The 26,454-nt window shown below is 37.3% G+C and overlaps 1 protein-coding gene and 2 pseudogenes across 2 annotated transcripts in view; 1 reads left to right on the forward strand and 2 right to left on the reverse strand.

Moving 5' to 3' along the window:
• CAB39L (calcium binding protein 39 like) overlaps window positions 1-26,454 on the forward strand; it is a 99,772-nt gene that overhangs the window by 17,474 nt on the left and 55,844 nt on the right. The window contains exon 4 of one of the 2 annotated variants that reach the window (XM_059996183.1): window positions 21,752-21,950. The exons of the other annotated variant lie outside the window; for it this stretch is intronic. The gene's annotated coding sequence lies outside the window, so the exon portion shown is untranslated. The remainder of the gene's footprint in view (window positions 1-21,751; window positions 21,951-26,454) is intronic. 2 annotated transcript variants of the gene reach the window in all.
• On the reverse strand, window positions 216-544 carry LOC132413930 (large ribosomal subunit protein eL37 pseudogene; annotated as a pseudogene).
• LOC132413931 (protein ILRUN-like) lies at window positions 4,747-5,604 on the reverse strand (annotated as a pseudogene).

Genomic DNA, 26,454 nt, shown 5'->3' on the forward strand with positions numbered 1-26,454 from the left:
GGGTATGCAGAGTTCACCATAGTCATAGAATACAACAGTGTAGAGTGTATACATTATATATATCAGAGCCTACATTTTTAAAAAAATGCCTATTTCTTGTGTCAAAAAAATTAAAAATGCCTGTTTATAGAGAAACGTAGCTGCTGCTTTTTAAAAAAAAGAAACATTTTTTTCCACTTATGAATGCTATGGTTGAAAACTTGATTTTTTTCTTTTTAAACATTTGTTGAGTGACTAATTATTGAAACCCTTAAGGATGAATTGGATGCTACAACAGCTGCTCTTTTGGGATTAGGTGATGTTCTTCAGGGAATTCATGCCTGAATCTACTGTATACAATTTTTAGGTGCTTTATTCAACCAGTGCCAGTGGCATTTCATCTTTTAACCTTGGCACTCCAGTTATACTTTCTCTTGCACTTGGGAGGGTAGCCACATTTGCCACAGATCGACTTATGTCGGTGGTAGGCCTTAGAGCCACAATAGTGGCACAGCATGTGTGTCTTATTTCTATGCTTTGCAAATGACGACATTCCCTTCCTCATCTCGCTTCTGATCATTACAGAAAAGAATAAAAGAAGAAAAAGTAATCAATCCTAACACCCAAAGAAAATTACTTCTAAAATTTCATTGTACTTCCTTCTAATTTTATCTATGTAAAATTATATGTGTGTATGTACACACAAATAGTTGTGTGTATATATATAATTTAAAAGTGAATTTGAGGGACTTCCCTGGTGGTCCAGTGGGTAGGACTCCACCCTCCCACTGCAGGGGACACGGGTTCGAGCCCTGGTCCAGGAAGATCCCACATGCCATGGAGCAACTAAGCCCATGTGCCACAACTACTGAGGCTGCTCTCTAGAGCCCACGTGCCACAATTACTGAACCCACATGCCACAGCTACTGAAGCCCTCACGCCTAAAGCCCGTGCTCCGCAACAAGAGAAGCCACTGAAATGAGAAGCCTGCACACCGCCAGAAGAGTAGCCCCCACTCGCCACAACTAGAGAAAGCCCGTGTGCAGCAACGAAGACCCAACGCAGCCAAAAAAATTAATTAATTAAAAAAAGAAAAGAACGAGCACAGCCAAAATAAATTAAAAAAACAAAAAAAAAACCAAGGGGGTAATCAGCTGTGTCAGATGAGTGAATCAAAGGGATGGATAGTGTTTCAAAGCAACACTAATAAACTGCTCACATTTAAAAAATAAAAGTGAATTTGAAATACTCATATTTATTCTATTTTTTATTTTTATTTAACATATTTTTCTTATATGAATATATGACACTTTAAAATATTATTTTGACACCTCTATTAAGTTTATTATAAGATGGTAGCATAGCATAATTTATTCAGCAATTTCTTTTTGTAAACATTCCAGGCTTTCCTATTATAAATAACATTACGATAACATCGTTGACTATCTGGCCATATCTCTGATTATTTTCTCAGGATAGCTTTCTGTTGGTAGAAATAGTCTGTTAAAGAGCATGAATATTCTGATAAATTGTTTTCTAGATATATTCTTAGTGATTTTATTCTACACAGCAGCATATGAGAGTTTGTCTCACCACATTCTTGCCAATGATAGTTTATATTTTTAAAAATCTTTCTTCTATTTCTTAGGAAGATTGGTTCTGTTTCTTATAACAGTTATGCTTATTTTACTAAGGTGAAAACTTTTCATCTGTATTTTTGATTTTGTATTGAGATGGAGAAATTGTCGGTCTTTTAGTAGTTGGCACAAGAATTTTTTTTTTGCAGAAAATGCTGAATTTGTTTGGAAGAAATGCCTTGATAATTCATTTGTGATGAATATTGAGTCTACAAGGGGCTTGTTCAAGTGTGAGAAGATGATTGTTAAATTGTTTTTTTTTTTTTTTTTTTGCGGTACGCGGGCCTCTCACTGCTGTGGCCTCTCCCGCTGCAGAGCACAGGCTCCGGACGCACAGGCCCAGCGGCCATGGCCCACGGGCCCAGCCGCTCCGCAGCACGTGGGATCCTCCCGGACCGGGGCACGAACCCGTGTCCCCTGCATCGGCAGGCGGACTCCCAACCACTGCGCCACCAGGGAAGCCCCTTAAATAGACTTTCCAAGTGAAATGCTGTATATTGTGTAATGTGACTCTCACTGTGACCCCACAAATAAAAACGTATGGAAATTAGGAAATCCTTGGTGTACCTGGATTTCTTGCAGAAGCCAGTGAAGGGGCTGAATGCTAAATGTTGGTTGATATGCGACTAAAACATTTGGCCAAGTGTTTAGGGAGCAGCTACCATTTGGGTTACTTCTTCCCTCTAGGAGATATCTCTGTGTCTCACTGTTCTCTTCACTCTTTCCTTTACCACTGACTTCTTTTCCCACTAGGATCTTTTAGTTTTACCTCTCCCCAGGCTTCTTCCTCTGACAGTAAATATATGTGCCTAAGCAACAAACAACCCTCCCTGCCCACCACTCCATCTCAGAAACTTTTTCCTGTATGCTTCTGTCTTAACCATGATTTTCTTTTCTCCCTTTTTCCTAGTTCGCTTTCTTTCCCCTTTCCTACTGTTTCCCCTTTCTTTTTTCATGCCAGTCTTCAAGATTTTCCTAAAACATTTTCCCTTGCCGGGAGTATCTTCCCCCCTTTTCTATCTCCCTATTCAGATCCTAGTACTTTTCCAAAGTGCATCTAAATTCCCATTTCTTCCATTAGTTCTTTATCTTTTCTCTCCTCACTAGGTAATCTCTATATTGTACCTTATAATACTTGGTCCTTTGGTTATTTTTTCTTCCCTTTACATTTTCTCCAGTCTTTATATTCTGGTGTAATTGTTTCATATACGTAAATAAGTTTTTTTCCCCAAAAGTTGTAAGCTCCCTGAAGGCAAGTCCTTTGTGAAAGACTTATTTTTAATTCCTTAGACAACGCCGTACTACAGTAGGCTTGTAGAAACACCAATAAAGAGTTGTTACATGTAATTGAGTGATAGTGGAGAATTAGGCTATAATGTGTAGTTAATTTGAAAATCAGTTATATTTGAAAATTTTCAGAGTTATTGATAACACTGCATGGAAAACAGTGACAACATTTGTATGTGATTATCAGTGATGAAAGGCCAAAATCTTTATTTAAAGTAAAAAAAAGTTTATTACTATTAGATGACCACATTACAGCTTCTTTCAAAGGAGAACTGGCATCATAATTTTAAATCCTAATTTATACTTGTATTATCAGTGAATAAGTTAAAAATAGATTATAAGATAGAAGGGGCGGGGGAGCAGCAGCTACTGTAATATCTACATGTAGAGAAGTGGTTAACGAAATTGGTACACCAATATTAAGGAACACTATGCAGCTCTTTAAAAAGAATGAAGTTTTGGGGCTTCCCTGGTGGCGCAGTGGTTGAGAGTCTGCCTGCCGATGCAGGGGACACGGCTTCGTGTCCCGGTCAGGGAGGATCCCACATGCCGCGGAGCGGCTGGGCCTGTGAGCCATGGCCACTGAGCCTGTGCATCCGGAGCCTGTGCTCTGCAACAGGAGAGGCCACAACGGTGAGAGGCCCAAAGAATGAAGTTTATCTATCAAATCTGGCATGTAAAGAAATCCAGGATCTACTATTAAGAAAAACAAATAACTTATAAAACAGTATGTGTGGTATGATCCCATGTTTTAAAAGTTGTATGTATACTCGAACAACATGTATGTCTGTCTGTGTTTGCCTGGAAACAAATGTCAGGAAGAATAAAACTAAACTATTATTAGTAGTTAACCTTGGGGAGTGTAATTAGAGAAGAGGAAGGGAGGGGATTTTCAAACAATAGAGAAGCATATAAAATTAAAAGTTCATTGTTTTTTTTTTTTTTTTTTACAGTGAGCATTTATTTTGAAATCAAAAGGCTAAAAGATATAATGTATATATAAATTTTTTTTTTTTTTTTTTGCGGTACGCGGGCCTCTCACTATTGTGGCCTCTCCCTCCCGTTGCGGAGCACAGGCTCCAGACGTGCAGGCTTAGCGGCCATGGCTCACGGGCCCAGCCGCTCCGTGGCATGTGGGATCCTCTCAGACCAGGGCACGAACCCGTGTCCCCTGCATCTGCAGGCGGACTCTCAACCACTGCGCCACCAGGGAAGCCCTAAAAGATATATTTTTAAAGAATTAATATAGCAAGAAAAGTACACTAGTTCATATTTTATTTGTAAAATGAGATACCATTCTGTGTTTGCATTTATTAAGGGTATTTTTCTGTGGTCAGTATTTATTAATAGATTATAATCATTTCTCCTATTCTAGATCATGTTTTATAAGTCTTCAGAGTTATGGTAAAATGTGTTTTATAAAGATAATGAAATCCAACTGTAGTTACTGAACTAATTCCATAGAGATTTTTCCATTCAGTGAATATGTTTTATTATAATTCTATGTGTTGTTTGCTGTCAATGTCTTTGAGTCTGAAAATTAAATATCTTGTCAAAAAGTACTTTCCATTATCAACAATCTTCAAACTGTAGAAAGAGATACTTTGAGACTAGTTTCCCGTGACATTTTATTTTATTATTATTTTTTTGTGAATGAAAACATATTATTTAAAGTCCTACAATGAGATGAAGGATGTTGGTTGAGTTTGACTTTCCTTTCATTAAAGACTTCAGAAAAGGCTATTCGCTATTTGAAATTCTAGCCCCCAAGATCTCATGTAATAGCAAGTGTGCTAGAATCCAGGTGAGATGCTGGCAGACAGAGCTCTCTCATGGCCATCTCCTAGGGTAGAGGAGATTCCTTACTGTAAGTCACTACTGATAAGTTGTTTGCGTGAATGCTGGGGGAGAGATTTACAGAGTTCTGTGAGAGTCTATTCTCATCTTGCTCGGTTTGGTCAGGAGCGGGAGACCATGTGTTTTTGCTGATTGAGTCGAACCTGGAACCCCCAGGGTCTTTTAAGTTGTTTTCATCTGATTGTTGGTTCTTTTGGGGAGAGGCAAACGGGTTGAAGTTTCTTCTACCCTGTGATGTGGCTGTGTGTTGAACTCCGTTTCAAAAGATGACAGCTGCTGTGTTACTCCTAAAAGTCCACCCACCTCCACACTGAGAATGACCCAGATGACATCTACATAGTAGAGTCCTGTAGCAGTGCACATCTGTCACTGTTCCTGATACATTCCTGCTCTGCTGGGGTTGCACATCTGGACGCTGACATCTGCAATCACTTGGGGCTCTAGCGATCTCACCATTACCATGTTCACATGTCCAAATTGGTCTTCCAGGGGTTTTTTTAAGACAAACCCCTGGAGGCCAGGCCTCTGCCCCAGAATTTTGGATCTGCCATGTTTTTATAAATTGAGTATCAGGAGGTATCAACTCCCCTTCTCCTATGGTGACATCTTCAACAAAGGACATAGAGGGCTCACTGATGTTTGGGCTCTCAAAGTCATAATAGGCGCCAGTTGCTGCTTGTAGGTTCCAGTTGGTCATGTCCAGGAAGAGGGCGCAGACGGCCGAGTTGAGCTGGAAGCCGAGCAACCGCTGGAACTCAGAGATGAGCACGTCCTTGACGGTGGTGCCCAGGCAGCTGAACTTCTGCATCAGCTCGGGGTCCAGGTTCACGTCCATGCCCTCCATGACTGGGGCCGGACACTCGCTTCCCCTCCTCCTCACAACTGAGCCGACGCCGGGCCGGGGCCCGGGAGGTGCCCGTTGCTAGCTGGCGCTGCGACCCCGCTCCTCGGAGGTAGGCCCCGGGCCTCTCACCAACCATAGGGATAAACTCACTCAGCTGCTCACTCACTCTCGCACCCCACCCCCGCGCCCCCCTAGTGCCGCCGCCAACGCCTCCTCTCGCTTCTCCCTCCCAGGACATTTTAAACTGAATAATTTATAACTCAAGGTCTTCTGTCCCTTTATTCAACCTAATTCTCTCTTTGTCCTTTCTGTGTTCTTTTTAGATCCTGTTTTCCTTCCTGGTTCTAAAGCACCAGCTTACAAATTGTACTTTTAAAGAGTTATAACAGAAATAATATGATTTTCCAACATAAAATTTTTTGTATAGCTCTGATTTCAATAATTTGTAGCAAAGTGAAAGTTTGTAAAAACTCAGAAAATTGGAAGATGACGTACTTTATAAAAAGAGAACGAACATGTGTCAGTTCTTGATAGGATGAGAGTTGTTCTTTCATTAAAAGCTATGTTGTGTTCTTAATTGATTCAAGGAAGAACTTTTCATACAAGTATCAACTGTGGAAAAAAACAGAAAATAGATCCATCAAAGAAGGGCAGGGAAATAAGAGAGTCATTACCATCTGACTATGGTTATAGCACTAAGCCCATTTTTGTTGGTTATGATGATATTGTATTGATATATCGTATCTGAGGATTCCATGATTTCTTTCTTACCTCATTCTTTGTTTTTCCTTGAATTGGGAAGTTGGAGGAATACCATAGCATGTATTTCACCTGGTTATTGTTTGTGCTGCAATTGTAAGTGGAATTGTAACTATTGAGCTTAGAATTTGATGTATGCAAGTTATAGCCTTTAGCTTTTCTTCTTACTACATTTATATGATTTTTTAAAATTATTATTTATTTATTTATTTTGGTACCCCTTCATTTCTTTTTTTTTTAAATTAACTTATTATTTATTTATTCATTTTTGTCTCTGTTGGGTCTTCATTGCTGTGCAGGCTTTCTCTAGTTGCAGCGAGCGGGAGCTACTCTTCATTTGCGGTGCGCAGGCTTCTCATTGTGGTGGCTTCTCTTGTTGTGGTTCCGGAGCATGGGCTCTAGGTGCTCGGGCTTCAGTAGTTGTGGCTCACAGGCTCTAGAGCGCAGGCTCAGTAGTTGTGGTGCACAGGCTTAGTTGCTCAGCAGCATGTGGGATCTTCCCGACCAGGGATTGAACCCGTGTCCCCTGCATTGGCAGGCGGATTCTTTTTATTTCCTTATTTATTTATTTAATTTATTTTGTTTTTGGCTGTGTTGAGTCTTCGTTGCTGTGCTCAGGCTTTCTCTAGTTGCGGCGAGTGGGGGCTACTCTTCATTGTGGTGTGCAGGCTTCTCACTGCAGTGGCTTCTCTTGTTGCAGAACACGGGCTCTAGGTGCGCGGGCTTCAGTAGTTGTGGCTCTTGGGCTCTAGAGCACAGGCTCAGTGTCTGTGGCACATGGGTTTAGTTGTTCCGTGACATGTGGCATCTTCCCAACCAGGGACTGAACCCATGTCCCCTGCATTGGCAGGCGGATTCTTAACCACTGTGCCACCAGGGAAGTCCCTATATGATTTTTGATAACATCAATTTTCACTCTGCTCAAATGCACATTCTATTACTCCACTCTCATTCTCTTCAGATGATCTTGAGTTCTTCTTTTCTGAGAAAATGGAAACAATCATGTGCTTTCTAACTTTATTTCTCTTTACCTGGACAGTTTATTTTACTCATACTTTCTCTTCCTTTTTCATTTTAGAAATATATATATCATTCTTCTTGGGGGTTAAACTTTCCACTTATGTTCTTGATCCCATATTCCGTTGTGGGCTTAAGGCTCTTGCCTCACTAATTATCCTCTTATCTTGCATCTTTCTGATATCTGTTCCACCCAATCTACCGAGAGTTTAAAAAAAAAAAAGCAAGCAAGCAAGCAACAAAAATACCTTTCATTAGTCCTTCAAGCTCTCCTTCTGTTCCTTATCAAAACACTTGGAAACAGTAATATATGCTCATGCCTCCGTTACCTCATTCCTAACCTCTTACAATCCTAATTTTGCCCTGGAATATTTGTTGTGTGTCAGGGACTACTACTCCAACCTCTCATCCAGTGTTCAAGGCAAGTCAGTTGAGCCATGCTACCTGGATCAGAACGAATATTACCAATTTCCCAGGAGGACTGGCTTGGAGTCCTCTGCCTGCTTTATGCTTTGCTGTAGTACCGTATGCTCTGGTGATCCCAGCCTGGCTTTGGCCTCTCTATCAGCCTATGTCTTTAGGATTTTAGGGGAATATGAATTCTTAAAGGTCCTTTTCCTTGTCCTAAGTGGTTCTCTGAATATACCTATTTCCCCTGATACCTTTGGTTTGTAAGAATTGAAAGAGGGCCTTAGAAATTAGATTACAGGTTTAGGCAGGATGCTCATCACTGCTCTACAGTATTCCATATTGTTGCACCCTTCATATTCTTGATGTTCTCCTTTTTGTTCATAGTGATAGTATACTTTTCTGGTTCTCCTGTCCTTCTCTAACTACTGTTTCTTTAGTCAGTTTTTTCTATCACAACTTATAGACGTTCCTTAAAGGTTTGTTCTTGGCTTTCTTTTTGGTCTCTCATATTGCACTGGCAGAATGAGTGACCCCCAATATATCTCTGGCTCTGTTTTCTCTCCAAGTTCTATGCTATGTGTTCAACTGCCTCTGTAGGCATCTATATCCAGAAGTCTTGCTGGCACCTCAAACTTGTTACATATCAAGCAACTGGTTATTTTGCAAAAATTTGTTTTTCCTTCGTTGGTCCTTATTTATTTTGAAAATATTACCCATCTACTCTTTCACACAGGCATGGAAACTCATCATATTGTCTCTTCTCTCAATTACCATCTACATTTATTCAGTTGCCAAACCTATTGTCTCTGATAGGTAGACTGCCTAGTTACTTTCATTGCCATCCTAGACTAGTGCAATTGCCTTTAATTTCATCTCCTCCTGTCTCTCTGCCTTCTTGATTCTTCTTACACACTGCCACATTCATATTCATGAAAGAGGGTTTGATTACATCATGGCTCCCTTTTGCCCACAAATTAACAGTTAAACTCATTAACCTAGTATTAAAGCTCTTCATAATCTGATCCCAACCTGGTTTTTTTTCAGTTTTTTTTAGTGTCATTCACATAGCATTTGCTTCTGATAAGCTAAATTATTGCTTGTTATTTATATCTTGTACTTCCTAATACTGTGTTCTTATCTCCATGTGACCAAATCATACCCATCATTCAAAATTGAGTTCAGTGCACCTTTTCTATGAAACCTGTGATTCCTCAAGGTATGTTTTTTTGGCTCTTCTGAATATTTTGGTATTTCATTAGTCTTTTCATTGGTAATTCATAACTTTTTGCCTTATACTCTATTTATTTTTAGTACATGTCTTATATCCCCTAATAAAATATGAATTTCTTATTTTACTCTGTACCCCCAAAGAGCAGATTTCCCTCAGATGGTTGGATGAATGAATCCTATACATTGAAGTGATAAGAAAGTTGTAACAGAGCCTTGCCATTGTCAAGTGTTCAGGGCCATTGCATTTAGTTGTATGGCTTGTCCACTGCCCAAAGCCTCCTGGCCAGGGAAGTGAGTGGGGCCTGAAATCCAGCTCACATCCCCACTTCTGTCACATCAAACTATGTGCCAGGCTGGTGCAGGGCTGCATCTGCCTGTGAAAAGGGTACTTGTTCTTTGTATGAAGGTGCTATCTGCTGGTTAATCTATGCGCCTGCTTGACTGCACCTGTCTCTTTTTCTGACTTTTACCAAAGTACCATATAAGCTAGTAGCAACCCTGAAAGTATGGACAGTATTAACTGAAGTTCATTATGAAAACTACTTTGTGTCACATAGAAAATACCCTCAAAATGTTTGTTAGAATGAAAGATGTGGATTAATTGAGTGTAAAATAAAGCATTGTTATAGAGCATCTCCTTGATAATTCGCTATTAATCTCAAATTCACAAATATTCTGGAATCCCTGCACCGCTTCTGGAACCTCTGAGACTTCTTGTAATTTTCTTACTTAGATCAAATGGTTAAGGGTCCCGTTTCCCTTGCCCCCACCCCAACTCTGTCTTTTGCTTAGAGTAAATTAGACTAAACTCCAGGGTTTCTGTACTCCTATCCTATGCTTTTTAAAAATGCTGCATTCAGGGAATTCCCTGACGGTCCAGTGGTCAGGACTCTGTGATTTCACTGCCGAGGGCCCGGGTTCAGTCCCTGCTCAGGGAACTAAGATCCCACAGGCCTCGTGGTGTGGCCAAAAAAAAAAAAAAAAGGCTGCACTCAAAATTCTTTTAACGGAATTCTTTTGGTCTAGTTGGTATATAAGACAAATTTAAAAGTCCTTAAACACATAGTTAATGACTTGTTGGTGTGTGGGTTATGAGTATCTCTGGAGCACCTACTATAGCACTTTGCATCTACTAAGTGTTTCGTAAATGAGGTTGACTACAAACTGCTTGTGACTCCTCCAGTGGATCTGCCCCATTCAGGAGTAGTGATAGAGCAACTGCAAGTTGGATGATGTACTTTTAATATATGCTAGAGTTTTGTTGTTGTTGTTGTTTGTTTTTTATGAGTGGAGCAGTGTCTAACATTTAACAGTTAACTGAGTCAGGCATGTATGTATATTATTTCACTTGATGCTCACAACTAGTCCTGGAGTATATACTGTTATCTCCAATTTAAAGATATGTTACTTACGTACAATCTGTTTTCATTCAAATCTGGGTCTGCCTAATTTCAAAGATTTTATGGACTGTGAAACTAGGCACTTGATATGAGAAGAGTGTTCAGAATAGTTTATCACATAAAGGCCTTCAGAGACTATATGTCTATATTTATTTATTACTAAATAGATATATGTAGAGATATATTTTATCTTGGCATTAGGGAAACAAGGCAGTCATTCCTTGGACTGGCATAGTAGATGTTACTGCTGAGGGCCAAATATTGCAGCTGCCACTGCAGCGCAGTACCAGTAGGGGGCCAGAGTAGTGCTAGAAAGTGAGAAAAAGATTGATGGTCTCAGCTTTGAGAGATTGCTCTGACATTTTGGAAATACAGCCAATGGGCAGGGGTGTCACCTAAATTTTGTAATTCAAGCTTCCTCCTTCCTAAAAAAAGCAGAAGGTGGAGATGGAAGCAGAGTTAGTATAACAGAGAAAACAGACTAATGAAGAAGCTTTGTTATCTTGCTGAAGTTAAGAACTTTTAAAGATTTCCAAATTTGGCCAAGGATTAGCAATTAATGGACAATTGGAAACGTGTTTTCATTCTATCAATTAACCCCTATTTCAGTGCAACTTGGACACCTCTAAAGCATTTGTCCTCTGGCATTTCTTCTGTATTCTGCTTTTATGAAAGCAATTTGAGTATCTTTAAGCAAGTTCCAGGGCCACGATGTTAATTCTGTCTGAAATGGGAATTATGAGAAGAACTAGAGCTATCTATGGTACATGGATAGCATGACAAACTCCTAAGATAATAAATAGATTCTTTGCTTTGGGTCTCCCTTTTTGGCATAAGACTATTGAAGAAAAGTCAAATGTTATTCCTGGGCTACCTGAAGTTGTAGCTGTGGTATTTTGTACCTATACTGTAATCTTTAGGAAGAGAGAAAAATAGAGAAACAAAAGCATAGATGAGAAGCGAGGAGAAAAAAACAGTGAATGGAAGCAACCTAAGTGTCCATCGACAGATGAATGGCTAAAGAAGATGTGGCACATATATACAATGGAATATTACTCAGCCATAAAAAGAAACAAAATTGAGTTATTTGTAGTGAGGTGGATGGACCTAGAGTCTGTAATACAGAGTGAAGTAAGTCAGAAAGAGAAAAACAAATACTGTATGCTAACACATATATATGGAATCTAAAAAAAAAAAAAAAAAAAAAAAGGTTCTCGTGAACCTAGGGGCAGGACAGGAATAAAGAACAGACATAGAGAATGGACTTGAGGACATGGGGAGGGGAAGGGTAAGCTGGGACGAAGTAAGAGTGTAACATTGACATATATACACTGCCAGATGTAAAATAGATAGCTAGTGGAAAGCAGCTGCATGGCACAGGGAGATCAGCTTGGTGCTTTGCGACTACCTAGAGGGGTGGGATAAGGAGGGTGGGAGGGAGACGAAAGAGGGAGAGGATATGGGGATATACATATGCATATAGCTGATTCACTTTGTTATACAGCAGAAACTAAAACAACACTGTAAAGCAATTATACTCCAATAAAGATGTTTAAAAAAACAGCGAGAGTAAGAGGTAAATACCACTTAAAAAAAAAAATCTGTAGTTACCCAAATTAGCAAAATTACAACAATAGGTTCACAGTACTTGTTAGCATACTCAACATATACATATATTTTACAGTGGTAAAAGAGTCATTTCTGCTTTTAACACTTGTTTTGAAAACACAAATTTGTTCCAATATGATTGATATATTAGGAAACATTTGAGCATAATGCAGATTTCTCATTTGCTTTTGTACAGTTTTACGAATGCAGAAAACCACCGAGCTGAACCAAGCCATGGAGAAATGCACAAAACATAAACCATGGAGAAATGCGCAAAACATAGACATGCACACACCTCAAGCATGTACCAGCTGTCTCTGTGTACCACATGTTATATGAGTCACATTCATCCATGTTTGGTGTTACAACTCTCCAGCTGATTTCAGATAATCCTATTTCCACTATTTTGAAATAATTCACAAGCTATAAGTCTCCTAACATCCACCGCCATAAGCAAAATGTCAGGTCTTTTTCAAGAAAAAGTACCATATTTATTGTGGTATTTATGTATTTTTTTAAACCATTTAACGTGTAAAAGTGTGCTACTATTTTTATTAGGTTCCTACTTTAAGAGAAAAAATATGTCTCTGATGAAATTTTTGAGTATTGAGCTCCAACCCGGTTTTCCCCAGAATTCCTGTGGTTCTTATTGCATGATATTGCATAGCATGGAGATTTTTAGGAACACTTACCTCATTTTGTAGCAAAACTGACTGTACATGTTAATTTTAGAACATTTGGAAAACACAAGAATGTATGAATGTAACCACTGGTGTTCCAACTAATGTTAACCTTTGGTATTGTTTCCATGTCCAAATAGAAGGAAATATTTATTTAAAAAATAGAACAAAAATTGGGGGCTCATATTCTTTACTAAGTTTAGCATCTTGGAATTTTTAAACTTGATATTATGCAATAAATATATCCCCATTTCTTTAAATGTTCTTAAACAACTTGACCGTGTTATTCTGTATTAATGAATGAACCCTGCTCAATATTCAGTAGGCATGCGGAATGGCCTGCAACTATGCTGGTTGTTTGGACATCTGCTTTGGTTGGCCAATGCCCATGCCACGTGGACCCCAATGATTATAATCAATCACATACTTTGGACTTTAGTTTTGGGGTTTTTTTGCTATAAATAGTGTAATAAATATCCCTGTATATTCTTCCTTGCATACTTATTCTTAGAATAAATTTGTAGACATTGAATTACTAAATAAAAAGGAATATGAATATTTTAAGCCTTTTGCAACTTATTGTTAATATCCCTACAGGAAAAAGTTATGTTAATTTACACTCTGTGTTAAAGTACTAGAGTTCTTGTTTTATTTTACCCTCACCAATCTTAGAAGTATAATTAAAGCAAACACAAAAACAAACTTTATTATCTATTTAGGTAACTACAGTGTTATTGATCAGGAGAGAAGAATGTGGGGGAAATAGAGGCTGACCCCTTTCTATAGGGAGTTAAGTATTGAAGTGGACCATGGGAAGTGGAGTGATGGATAGAACTGATAAATAGGAATTTATTTAAGTAATAAATGAGTGTACTAGGCTAAGAGGTCTTTAAGAAAATGCACGCAAGGTAAGGGTAAAAGGAGGCTATAAAATTTCTGCCTTCTTGCAATAAAAAATGCTGAATGAAAAAAAAAATGCTGAATGACCCAATGATATGAGTAAAGTAGAAAAAAAAGGCGGGGTGAGGGGGAGAAAGTCTATTTAAGACCTTCCAGACATCACTTCCAGTTGCCAGATTTTAAGCCACCCTCCTCATGATAATGATATTGTAAATAAGCAAAGTCACAGGTTAATGAAATGAATCATAATCATTCAAGTGGAGCAACATGTGATTTTGCAGAGCTCCACCTGGGTAGAATTTGAGTCAAAGGATTCTGAGTAAGAGATAATGAGCTCATATGGAAAAGGATAACTAAAAAGGCATATACAGAACCTGAGAGCCTAAGAACTTCCTAAGCATTATGCCTGCGTATTTGTCTCTCCAGTGTGATCACAGCCATGAGCTAAATTAGTTTGAGCAAAAGTAGGGAGGCACAAAGTGTGAGAAAGATATGATTAGAATCTAGGAGAAGCCTGAAAACCCAAGCATCTTTTTCTACTTCTGCCTTGTGGGGCAGTCAACCCCGGAATACAGAGCAATCTAATAGGATGCAGCCTGGGTGTAAGGGGAAGTTCTCCCATTTTTTTGGAAGAAGAGACCAAGAAGGAAGCATTTTAACCTGGGGGCTTGAGTAATGGGCAGACCAAGGAAGCTGGTTAGAGACAAAAATCACAACAGATTCAACAGTTTTTGGCTTTGATGAGTAGAAGACAAAAGGCAAAGTGATTAAAAGCCAAATGATAATCCAAGACTGTTGTATTGTCAAAGAAATTCAAGCCTGAGAAATAAAGTTCTGTCATCCCTTGGCAACTCCCAGACCCCTAAATCTGGCCCCCAAACAGGTAGACTGGCTTCAGCAGGAAAGTTGTCAGTCATGAACCATCCACAATGACCCTCTCAAATGTGACGTTGGAGGACAATTGATAGGGAGGATTCTCCCAGGGATTAGAGAGATTAGAACCAGGGGCAACCAGTTTGGTAGCTAAGGAACTCATCCCCAGGCAGGGAAGCTTGCTCTTCCTGTCCAGCAAAATATCATACATATTATAGATTAATGTTTCCTCACTTACCCTTTTTCATGTGGGAGTATTTATTCCTGGTATCCTGTGTTCCTTTTGCCTTGTTTATTAGATGTCCTGGGTGGGTGGGGGAGTAAATTTATAATTGAGCCATAGAATGCTAGACCATAAGGAGCTACTTCAAATTTGATTAAAAAGCATAAAACCAACAGAGATCTTGGAGCTGGATGCAGTAAGTAAACACTTTTGAGCAAGGGTAAGTGCACTGTTCCTCACATTTGGAAAACTTCTCTCTGGAGAAATGGCCCAAATCTGGGAGAAAGTAAATACAAGGTGAGCCTGCACCATTGTGTTGAACAAGAAAGCAATGAAAGTTCAAGGATTATTGAAACTGTATCAGAAGGTTGTATGAGCTATCTTGAAAGGACTCCCGCTGGCCTAATTTGTGGAAGTTTTAGCAATTGTTTTAGATACCTCTTATATACCATTGCAGATCCTCTAGGACTCACTTGTCTCATTTCACCTCTATGCAAACCCTCATGCAGGCATAACTATAGCTTCATCTCCTGTCATTCTGCAAGCCCTTTGCTACGTGTCGCAGGGCTTCCATGTGGCCACTGCTCTGGGGTCCACTCAGTGCCCAGACCCACACATGTGCAACCGGGAAGAATAGAGGAGTTAAACTCAAGTGTAGGGGAGTTAGTTCCCTTTGGGGAAAGACTTTGATCAATCCAAGATGAGAACCAGTAGATAAATTCTTCCTCTTCCTTTCCCACCCTCCCACCCCCGAACCCTAGGGGTGATCCTGAAATGCAGTTCATATAGCTTCTAAGAGTTTCAGTCTGATAGATTTAACAAGTGGCCAGCTTGATGATGCATTGTCATATTGGCTGACATATTCCTTCTTTGTTTTATTCCCCTATTTCCTCATTCCTGCTCATTGTGATTGGATTTCTTATTAAAATAATATTACATGAGGCTTTTGCTTCAGACCCTGCTTTTGGGGGACAACCCAGGCTACAAGGACAGCACCAAAAAGAATAATGCCTGTAATTGATTGAAACATTGAATTTGTAAAAATTTGTGAACCTATAGTGATATTCAAGAGAAGAGAAAGACTTCCCCCACCAAAAAAACGTATCTCTCTTTGCCACCATTGGAAGTGAATATTACTAGCTTCCTACTCTCAAAATTGGTAATTAAATAAAGAGAATTAAACAATTAGAAGTATAGTTGAGGAGAAGCTCTTCTCTACAAAACAGTGCCAGCCAATATACATAGAAAGAATAGAATTTTTAAAATTACCGGTTTGCAACCCTGGTGAAGTAATTGATTTAGGGAAGGATCACCAATGAATACTAAAATCATTGGAGGAAGCACTGAGAGAGAATTGCATATTTGCAGGTTGAAAAAAATATCAGTCTATACCCTACTAGCTAGTCAAAAAGGGAAATGTCTTTTCAATAAAGAAATGTGCTATTATTACCCTAACTCAGTCATCAAACATAGAGCACTAATAGTGGGACAATGAGACTGTTGCCTCTTGGTGTGATTCATTATGAACTTATCTTGTAAAAAATGTTTATGTTTTATTATGCTTTCAGAGCTAACTTCCTTTTTATAGGAAATACAGGGGATAGAAGAACAAGTTAAATGGCACCACAAAACACATTCTCAAAAGTTTCTGTAACAGAATTCTCTTGGTCTTTTGAAAAGTCCAGAATCAGTTTTTAAAAAGGAAGAGGAGGGAGGGCTTAACAAATTAAAACATTATTCTTAAATAGACCTGGTCTGAAAAAACTATCTTACCCAGAGATCAAATAAATATCAGCATTTTCTCATAGCTTTTTTATGGTTTAATGTTTCATTCCTGATAGTGATATTTTTGTCTTTTTTTCTTTGTCAGTCTTGTAAGATGTTGAGCAACTTTATTGATCTTTTCAAATAATCGGGTTCTGTTTCATTGATTTTTTTCATTGTTTTTCTGTTTCTAACTTTATTGATTTCTGCTCTTTATTATTTTCTTGGTTCTGCTTGCTTTGGGCTTAACGCCTCTAGTTTCTTCAGGTGGAAGCTGAGGTCATTAGCTTGAGGCATGCTTTCTTTTCTAATATAAGTGCTTAATGTTAAACACGTCTCTCTAAATACTTCTTTACCTGCATCCCACAGATTTTGTTGTTAGGTTTTCCTTTTCATTCAGTTAAAAGTAATTTCTTTTCTTTTCCTTTTTAATTTTTGGCCATGCTGCATGGATTGCAGGATCTTAGTTCCCTGACCAGGGATCGAACTTGGGTCTATGGCAATGAAAGTGCCCAGTCCTAATCACTGGACTGCCAGGGAATTCCCCCAAATAATTTCTAATTTCTGCTTTTATTTCTTCTTTGACCAATAGATTACTTAGTAGTGTGCTATTTAGTTTCCAAATGTTTGGGAATTTCTCATATCTTTTATTATTGATTTCTAAGTTAATGTGATCAGAGAACATATTTTCTATGTTTGTATGTTTGATATATATCAGATCAAATTGGTTTTAGTGCTGTTCAAGTCTTTTATATACTTACTGATTTTCTACTTTTTCTATGAATTATTGAAAGAAGAGTATTTATATCTTGGACTATAGTAGTAGATTTGTATTTTTCTTCTTTCATTTCTCTCAGTTTAGTTTTCATTAAATTAGAAAATTTTTGGTCATTATTTCTTCAAACATTGTTTTCTGTTTCCCCTTTTCTCTGCTCTCCTTTTAGGACTCAAACAATGCATACATTAGGCTGCTTGAAGTTTTCCCATAGTTAGGAATGCTCGTTAATTTTTTTTTTTTTTTGGTCTTTTTTTTCCCTCAGTGTTTCTTTTTTTTTTTTTTTTTTTTTTTTGCAGTACGCAGACCTCTCACTGTTGTGGCCTCTCCCGTTGCGGAGCACAGGCTCTGGACGCGCAGGCCCAGCGGCCATTGCCCACGGGCCCAGCCGCTCCGTGGCATGCGGGATCCTCCCATACCAGGGCACGAACCCATGTCCCCTGCATCGGCAGGCGGACTCCCAACCACTGCGCCACCAGGGAAGCCCTCAGTGTTTCATTTTGATAACTTCTGTTTTGTCTTCAAGTTTACTAATTATTTCTTCTGCAGTGTCTAATCTGTTCATCCTATTTGGTGTAATTTTTATCTCAGAATTGTAGTTTTAATATTTAGAAATTTGATTTGTGTCTTTTTAATATATTCCAGGGCTCTCCTTAACAATACTTATGCTTTTTTATACTTTCTTAAACTTATGGAGTATATTTGTAATAGCTGTTTTAATGTCTTTTTGTACTAATGCTGTTACTTGTGTCATTTCTGAGCTATTTTCTATTAAGTTTTTCTCCTTATTATGCATGTGTTTTCCTGCTTTTGGCATGCCTGGTACTTTTTGACTGGATGCTAGACATGTGGATTCTATGTTGTAGTGTGCTAGATTCCTAAAAATTTTTAATTCTTCTCTAGGATACACTTAAGTTATTTGGAAACAATTTGATCCTTTCAAGCTCTCTTGTAACCTCTATTGGGGGGGACCAGAACAACCTTTAGGACTAATTTGGTCCTGCTACTGAGGCAATATTTTTCTGAGTACTCAACCCAATCTCCCATTTATTATGAGATTTCTTTATTCTGACTGTTGGGAACATGACCTATTTATTCTCAGCCTGTGTGTGTAGTGGGAATTCTTCAGCCTGCTTCTTTCCAGTGGTTCTTTCCTTGGCCTTGGAGAGTTTTCTCATGGACGTGCACTGATCAGTTCTCAGTGAAGATTTGAGGGGAACTTTTTGCAGATCTCTGGGGCTCTCTTTGTAGCTCTCCCTCTCTGGTATTTTGCCCTGTGAATTTTAGCCACATTGGCCTTCTTGAATTATCAACTCTGTCTTTTGAACTCAGGGAGACTGCCATGCTCTGCTTGGGTTCCCCTTCCTGCTCTGCAAACTGGGACAATTGTGAAGCTTACCTTTGTTTGTTTCCTTTCTCTTAGGGATTACTGGGCTGAGCTGCCTGGTGTCCAGTGTCTGAAAACCATTGTTTTATTAATTCTGTCCAGTTTTTTAATTATGTAAGATAGAAGAGTAAATCTAGTCCCTGTTACTCCATCATAGTCTGAAACAGAAGTCCCTATAATTGTACTTTTAATTCTGTGTCCAAATAATTTTTGAAAGAATGTTCTTTTTTAATTTTCACGTATTAATAGGGTATTTTTAAAGAACAGTTTGCTTATCTTCTGAAAAATTTAAAAATAACTTCTAGTTTTATTGTGTTGTATTTACAGAATGAAGTTTGCACTATTTCTCCTTTGAAAATTTACTGATGTCTTTGTGGCCTAATATAAGGTCACTTTTTGTGATTTCTTTGTATGCATCTTAAAAAATGGTATTTAGTAGGAATCAAATGTAAACATACATTCATATGCAGACAATCTGTTTAATTATGTATTAAATGCCTTTTCTTTATTTTGTGCCTTAGACTCCATCACAGATTGATATAAAGTCTAATTTTAAAGTGACTTTTAAAAAATCAGCCTTATAGTTATTCTAAGTTCTACCCTTACAAATTCTGAACTTCTTCAGTTATACCAGAACTCTTTGAGTATAATCTTAAGAAGATAGTAGGCTCTTAATACCCTTTAGGGTTTTGGGATAATTTCTATTTATTGTTTCTTTAAAAATAGGAAATAAGATTCCAGATTTACAGAACTACTAATTTGAAGTAACAAACAGCAGAGTAATCTCTAGGCTTCTTTTATTTATTTACTTATTTATTTTTGGCTGTGTTGGGTCTTCGTTGCTGCACACGGGCTTTCTCTACTTGCGGTGAGCAGGGGCTGCTCTTCGTTGTGGTGCACAGGCTTCTTACTGTGGTGGCTTTTCTTGGTGCAGAGCATGGGCTCTAGGTGCATGGGCTTCAGTAGTTGCAGCATGCAGGCTCAGTAGTTGTGACTCACGGGCTCTAGGGCACAGGCTCAGTAGTTGTGGCTCACGGGCTTAGTTGCTCTGTGGCATGTGGGATCTTCCCGGACCAAGGATCAAACCTGTGTCCCCTGCATTGGCAGGTGGATTCTCAACCACTGCACCACCAGGGAAGCCCTAGTCTTCTTGATGCCTAATTTTTAGGTGTTAAAATTTCCTTGTAACATATTTAAATTTCTAAACTGTACTTTAAATAAGCCAGATAAAGAAATAATTTTAAAATAAGTATATATGTTAAGAAATATATATTTAATATATATGATATATAGATTAAGTAATAAAGCCAAGATTTATTCACTTATTTTTCATAAGGATAAACAACTAAGTACAAATAATTACCTTTCAATTTATTTAAGCTCATATTCTTAAGCTCATATTTTAGTTCTGCAGAGAGTAAGATTAAAGTAATAATAGGTCTAACAACTATTTCTGTCAGCTCTATAATTGGGAGATCTGTTAGAAGAGCACAAGACTTTTGAGTGGAAACATAGTGGGAGACAGAGAACCTAAAAGTCTTTGGCACTAAAGAACTGGAACAGAGGACTTCCCTGGTGGCTCAGTGGTTAAGAATCCACCTGCTGATGCAGGGGACACGGGTTCGATCTTTGGTCCGGGAAGATCCCACGTGCCGTGGAGCAACTAAGCCCGTGCACCGCAACTACTGAGCCTGCGCTCTAGAGCCCATTGAGCCACAACTACTGAGCCCGCGTGCCACAACTACTGAAGCCGCACGCCTAGAGCTGGTGCAGCAGGAGAAGCTACGGCAATGAGAATCCCACGCACCGCAGCGAAGAGTAGCCCCTGCTCGCCGCAACTAGAGAAAGCCCGCGCACAGCAACAAAGACCCAACACCAAAAATAAGTTAATTAATTAATTAATTAAAAAAAGAAAACCCCAAAGCAGGCTCTGACTAGCATCCTCACAGAGCTAGCATGTATTCCAAGCTTACCTTTTAACTCCAAAGAATCTAATAAAGGCCATCTAAGCCTGTCACTAGCCATCCCACTCAGCCTTCTACCTAATTCCTCATCCTCAAACCTTGCAGAAAGATCCATAATTTTAAGAAATTTTACTCTATAATTATACATGTATATTAATGAAAAAATGTTTTTTGAAACCTTTAGCTTTTAAAATTCTCATTGAAGAGGTATTACGTATCCTGACAAATAGTGCTTTTGTGTGATGGGGTGGGGAGGGAGGGGGAGACATTCTACACCAAATAGTTACATTTGGTTTGCACATAAATGGTGTAAGCTGCTCCATTTAATAGTTTTGGTGTTAATATTTCTCTATGTTCTTTATAATTTCCTTTTTATAACTAAATTGATTCTAAGTTTCAAAATATACCGTATTTTTTAATAAATTAAGTTTTCACAAAATTACACTGAAATTAAATTATGAATACTCATTCTAACACCTCCCTTGCTTTTTAGAATCTTCTGATCCGTAGTCAGAGGCGTTATCCATTGTGCCAACGCCCCCTCCCCCCCACCTCCCTTGCTTTTTAAAATCTCAAGATTAAATTAATAATACTGTGTATTTACTTGCTACACTTTCTTATTATGATTGGGAATAGCATCTTCCCTGGGAATCTAACATATTAGCAAATGAATCTGTTATTATCACTATCAACATGCCTTTGTTATTTAAATTTTTAAACAAGATGGTCAGGCCAATTTAATTTGTTGACAAAACCATGCATGAACAAGTATAGGACTTAAAAGGAAAAAATGTGATGAGAAAAAAATTTTGTTTATACCTAGACTCTTTTGTTTTCCTTTGGCCAAGAATTAAATTTGCCTCAACTTAATTGCTTTACACACATTCTTGTGACATTGCATGATTGGGAAGGAGGAAGAAAAAGAGGGAGCTGTGACTGTGTGGTATGTATCTAAAAGAGTGCATTAGAGGAGGAGAGGAGAACGCTTAAGCAAGCTGGTTTGACCAGAAACAGAACTGCCTGTGACAGATTAAGAGACAAGCAAGGCTTGGAATCTGAGAGCAAGCAAAGAGAGTGGAAATTTACAGCTGCCCTGTGTGAGTGTTCAGTGATCATTTTCTGCTAACTTTTTCCGGTGGTAACTTACTCTTCAAAGAGGGAGACAGAAAGTCAAGACAGGATTGTGGAAACTCTTCTCTGCCACGCTTTGGTAATAGGAGGCACCCTCTATTAAATGGAAGATAAAGGCTACTTCATCTAAAGTGCTTTGAGCCCCAGAGAGAGCTGTCTTCAGCACCTCACCACGTGTCTACTTTTCGTTGCTTAGGCGAGCCTGGGCTTTTCTGTAACATTTGGTGAGTATCAACCAGGTTACCTATAATGGTTCACAGAGATGGAATTAATATGATAACCTTTAGTTTAGCTGAGGTTTTACAGTTATTGCTTATATTTTCATTTTAAACTGTGCTGTTACCTTGTTTCTTTGTGCATGATAAACTGCTGTTACTAGGAGAGGTTTTAAAAAACAACTACAAAACAATACTTCTCTGTTGCCTAAGGCACTTGAATCATTACCAACTATTCCGTGTCCATGGAATATCTTATTTTGGAAATGGGTTTTTATTTACAAAGAGTTTCCAAAAATAAAATAGTGGCAGGATACCATTTTTCATGTTTCTCTTTCAACTGAATAAAAATTCAAAAGTTACCTCGTTCCGTCTATTTTCAGTAAATTTAAAATAATCATTGTGATGTTTGATATTATCAATTACAGCATTCCCTCATAATTCAATTAGAAATGTTAATGATGCCATTAAATAAAGGGATATGTAATTTGAATGTTGAATGCTTCTGTTAGAGCCAATAAGTGACACATGATTTTTTTCAAAGTTCTGGAGTGAAAATAAAAATTAGACAATTTACATATCAAACTTACCATTTGATACAAAATGAATGCACATTTCAAATTAAGGAATAAGGCAGTTATTTTGTTCTTATAGCTGGCACCAAACTCTTATATAGTATTGTTGTTCTGCTGAAGAACTATTTTAACCAGATGCATATATATATGTAAACAATAGAGAAGAGAAAAAAGAAAAAACTCTTAAAATATATATTCACAGTCCAATAAAAACTTCATTTGTACAATCTTAACTTGGGAGATTGTATGCTAATTTTATATGTTTTTTTAAAGGCATCGATGGAAGGCATGTAATCATTCTTCTGTGTAAGAAGGAAGTATATATTGTTAGCTGCAGAAGTGAGTCATTGCTTAAAGATGCATCATTCTAAGCAATGTTTCTAGTTTGCCAGCCTCAAAAAAGATGTCCTTAGTTATTGATTCAAGTGAGTCCTTTAAGGCAGAACAACTTAGCAGAAATGAAAACTTAAGCAAGGTGTCAATGAACCTATTAAAAGGGTTTGTACTCTAGATATAATGTAAAACTACTGTACTTTCTCTAATATTTCCTGTATGTGTGCAGAAGCCTGTAGAACAGGTTTTGTTTTGTGGAGTTTTTTTAACCTATTGACCAGTGTATAAAAAGAAACTCAGCTTGTCTGTGAAAACCTTTTTAGGACTAGTATCTTATACTTGAAGTCAAAAGTAAATACAATAGAGATTATATCACAAACCAAATTTTACTTCTTTACAGAATTTCCCACACTCAGTCCTTAGACTGATGGAAGATTTACACATAGCTTCACAATCTTCCAAATAATTTTTTATTTTAAACTAGTAATTCATTGGTATTATCTTAGTAGTGGCACCATTTCTTAAGCCTATAGAATTGTAAATATAGAAATAAAAAATAAGCCATCCCCAATTTCCAAGTGTTTTGTACCTTAGAAGTTTATTTGTGAGTGGGTTGTTGGGAATTTGGGAACCATCTTCTCTGGGAAACAATTTAACAAATAATGATTGCTTGGTGTTTATTATAGCCTAAGTTTATATTTCACTTACACAATAGAAAAACCATCACCACCCTGAAAAATATTAGAAAATCAATTACAGTGATGTAACTAAATATAAAAACAATTACAAGTTGAATAAGACATTATTTTTCCTAAATATTAATACTTGAAGAAAAGCAGTATGTTTATAAACAGCATTTCTAGGTACTTTTATGAGCTTCCAAGATAAATTGCACTGTTTATGAGATCTAATCTTATATTAAAATCAGTGATTTTTGTTTTCCTTGCTACAGGAATATTTCTAGCCATTGCTTTTATGCTTATCAGCCATTTCTGAGATCTAGCCCAGTGTCTGGCATATAAGTAGGTACCTAATAAATAGTTACCAGATAGGGACTGAACTCTTTCTTTGGTATACAAAAATGGAACTGAGTAGTTTTTCCAAGGTACCCCAAAAAGGAAAGGGGTTTAGGGGCACACAGTTTTCATTACGAGAAAGAGAGAGCCAAGAATTGAATTTTAAGAAGCAAACAAAGCAATACTAGTACAGAATAGGCCTAACTGTTAAGAGAAAAAGAGAAGACTGTGGTGTAACTTGGGGGTAATCTTGAATGAGTAGGGATGATGATGAGGGGAGGCAATTTATAAGCTTGGTATCTTGAGTACATGGGACATTCTGAAGTAAGGTGTCAACTTTAACTCAGAAGAATTATGTATTTGCATATGTGTACTAGGACCCATATGAAGAAATGTGGCCTATTCGGAAAACTCAAATTAGGTCTATCCAAATTAAGTTTAGTTACGCTGGCCCTAAAAGTTTCTCTACAATAATGGATAATAATCTGGAAAATGTATATATATAGATATAACTGAATCACTTTGCTGTATACCTGAAACCAACACAATATTGTAAATCAACTATACTTCAATTTTTTAAAAAAAGTTTCTCTAAAAGGCCAAGATATAAAATGTTAAAGTTAGTACTGCAGTAAACATATGTAATGAAATAAACAATACAATGAATGCAGATTATACTTAGATGATTTTTAGTGGCAGAAAAACCTTTCCATCTGATCAAAAAATACTTTCTATGTTCTATTTCAAATCATATTTTAAAAGTAATGATTTTGAGTAGTTCCAAGTGGCATATAATAGGTGCTTAATAAATATTTGTTGAATGATTGAATGAAATAATGTGGAATAGTTTGGACAATTTTCCATTTCTGAGGTATGGATGTCTGTGTACATGCATGTATAGATTTATAATGCAGCTTAAAGATAATATTTAGCTGAGATTCCCTTAAGAAGAAAAAATCTCTGTTAGCATGCTTTTTAATTATGGACATACTTAGTGTTCCACTGGTAATTAAAATAGTTGGTTTAAGATGAAATCTTTGCTGTTTCTAAATGAAATAATAAATATTTAATTTTATGACTTATATTTCTTAAATTTCCAGCAGAAACTCATCTAGTCTCTTCCAGCTGTGGAAGGATGAGAGGTCATATTAACTTACCCATCCAGAAGAACTTTACAATCCTGGAAGTCTATAGGATGAGAGATAATTTCAGCTAAATCACATGCATCTTTACTCTCCCATGTTAATGTTTTATAGATTGAGAGTTCATAGATAGGCACAGGGCTTACTGAAGCTATGAAATGGTTGTATTTCACACTGTAACTATAAACTTTGCCTTAATACCAGTAACAGTATCTAACCAAAATTTGATGATTATTTTGTATATGTATGTGCTTAAAAGAAAGACACGCCCCCCCAAAAAAAAGAATTACAAGTTTCCCTTGATAATTCTGTTGTGAAAAATAGCCATTTGTGAATTTCAGTGAGAACTGATGCTTTGATTACACTTCCTAGTCTTTGAGAATACTGACCTAGCTTCAGATCTCTGCTATAAATTGAGATTATGAAATTCAAATGTAAAATGATTATCCATTGACAATCTTTATTAGCTAATAGATGTAGAAAATTTTAACTCCAACAAATGACTGGAGCTGTCAACAGAAACATTACTGTGAATGAAGTTTCTGGTTGTTTTTCCTGGAACAGTAGTCTAGTAGGTTAATATTTATAATAATAAATTGGTAGTTGTATGTCTTCCTAATTTCATAAACTAGTTCTATTTTTAAATTGTTTCAGTGGTTACAATACATTAGAATTAAGGAGCAATTCCCAAGGACATGGGTTTTTTTCTTGTAAAAGAGTTTTTATTCTGATGTAAGTCTGATCAAGGCTTCCAAATGAGTAAGGGTACATAAAACACTTCTTACAAGTTTTTCATTTCTATGTAAATTGTTCATTTTTGAAAATGGTGCTCCCTCAAACTCTGTTAACAAAACTTATAAAAACAGATCCATTCTTAGTCATTTTGAACTGAGAAAAAGGATGATCAGTGAAAGTTCTTATTTATACTTTGTCCACTGATTTTCACTTGTTTCTATAGGTCTTCAAGTACAAAATGCAATTGTGGTATCTTCTAATTACATCTAGGAAGTATATTTTAAAATGGAATGGTTGAGGGATAGCGGGCATTGATTGGAAGGTACTTTGACATATGTAATATGTTTTATAATGGATTTGATATCATAACATATATAACAATAATGATATGCTTTGTAGTTTATTATATCTGTGAAGGTAATCAATGATTTTGTGGTGGGAAGAGGCCTATTTGGGATGCAACAAATACAGTAGAACATTTAGGTGTACTTTTTTTTATTTTAAAATTTACATTCAATGAAATGTACCCATTTTAAGAGAACAGTTCACTGAATATTGACAAATACATATACTCATGTAATCTCCATCCCATTGATTTTTAAAAATGAATCTTATTGGCCCAATTATTTGCCATAGGTGTACTTTTTGATTGCATTATTTCTGTCTGTGAGTCCTATTTGGAATAAAACATAAAAGAATGGTAATTTCTGAA

This window comes from Delphinus delphis, chromosome 18 (genome assembly GCF_949987515.2).
Source record: "Delphinus delphis chromosome 18, mDelDel1.2, whole genome shotgun sequence".
In the NCBI taxonomy this organism is placed as follows: domain Eukaryota; kingdom Metazoa; phylum Chordata; class Mammalia; order Artiodactyla; family Delphinidae; genus Delphinus; species Delphinus delphis.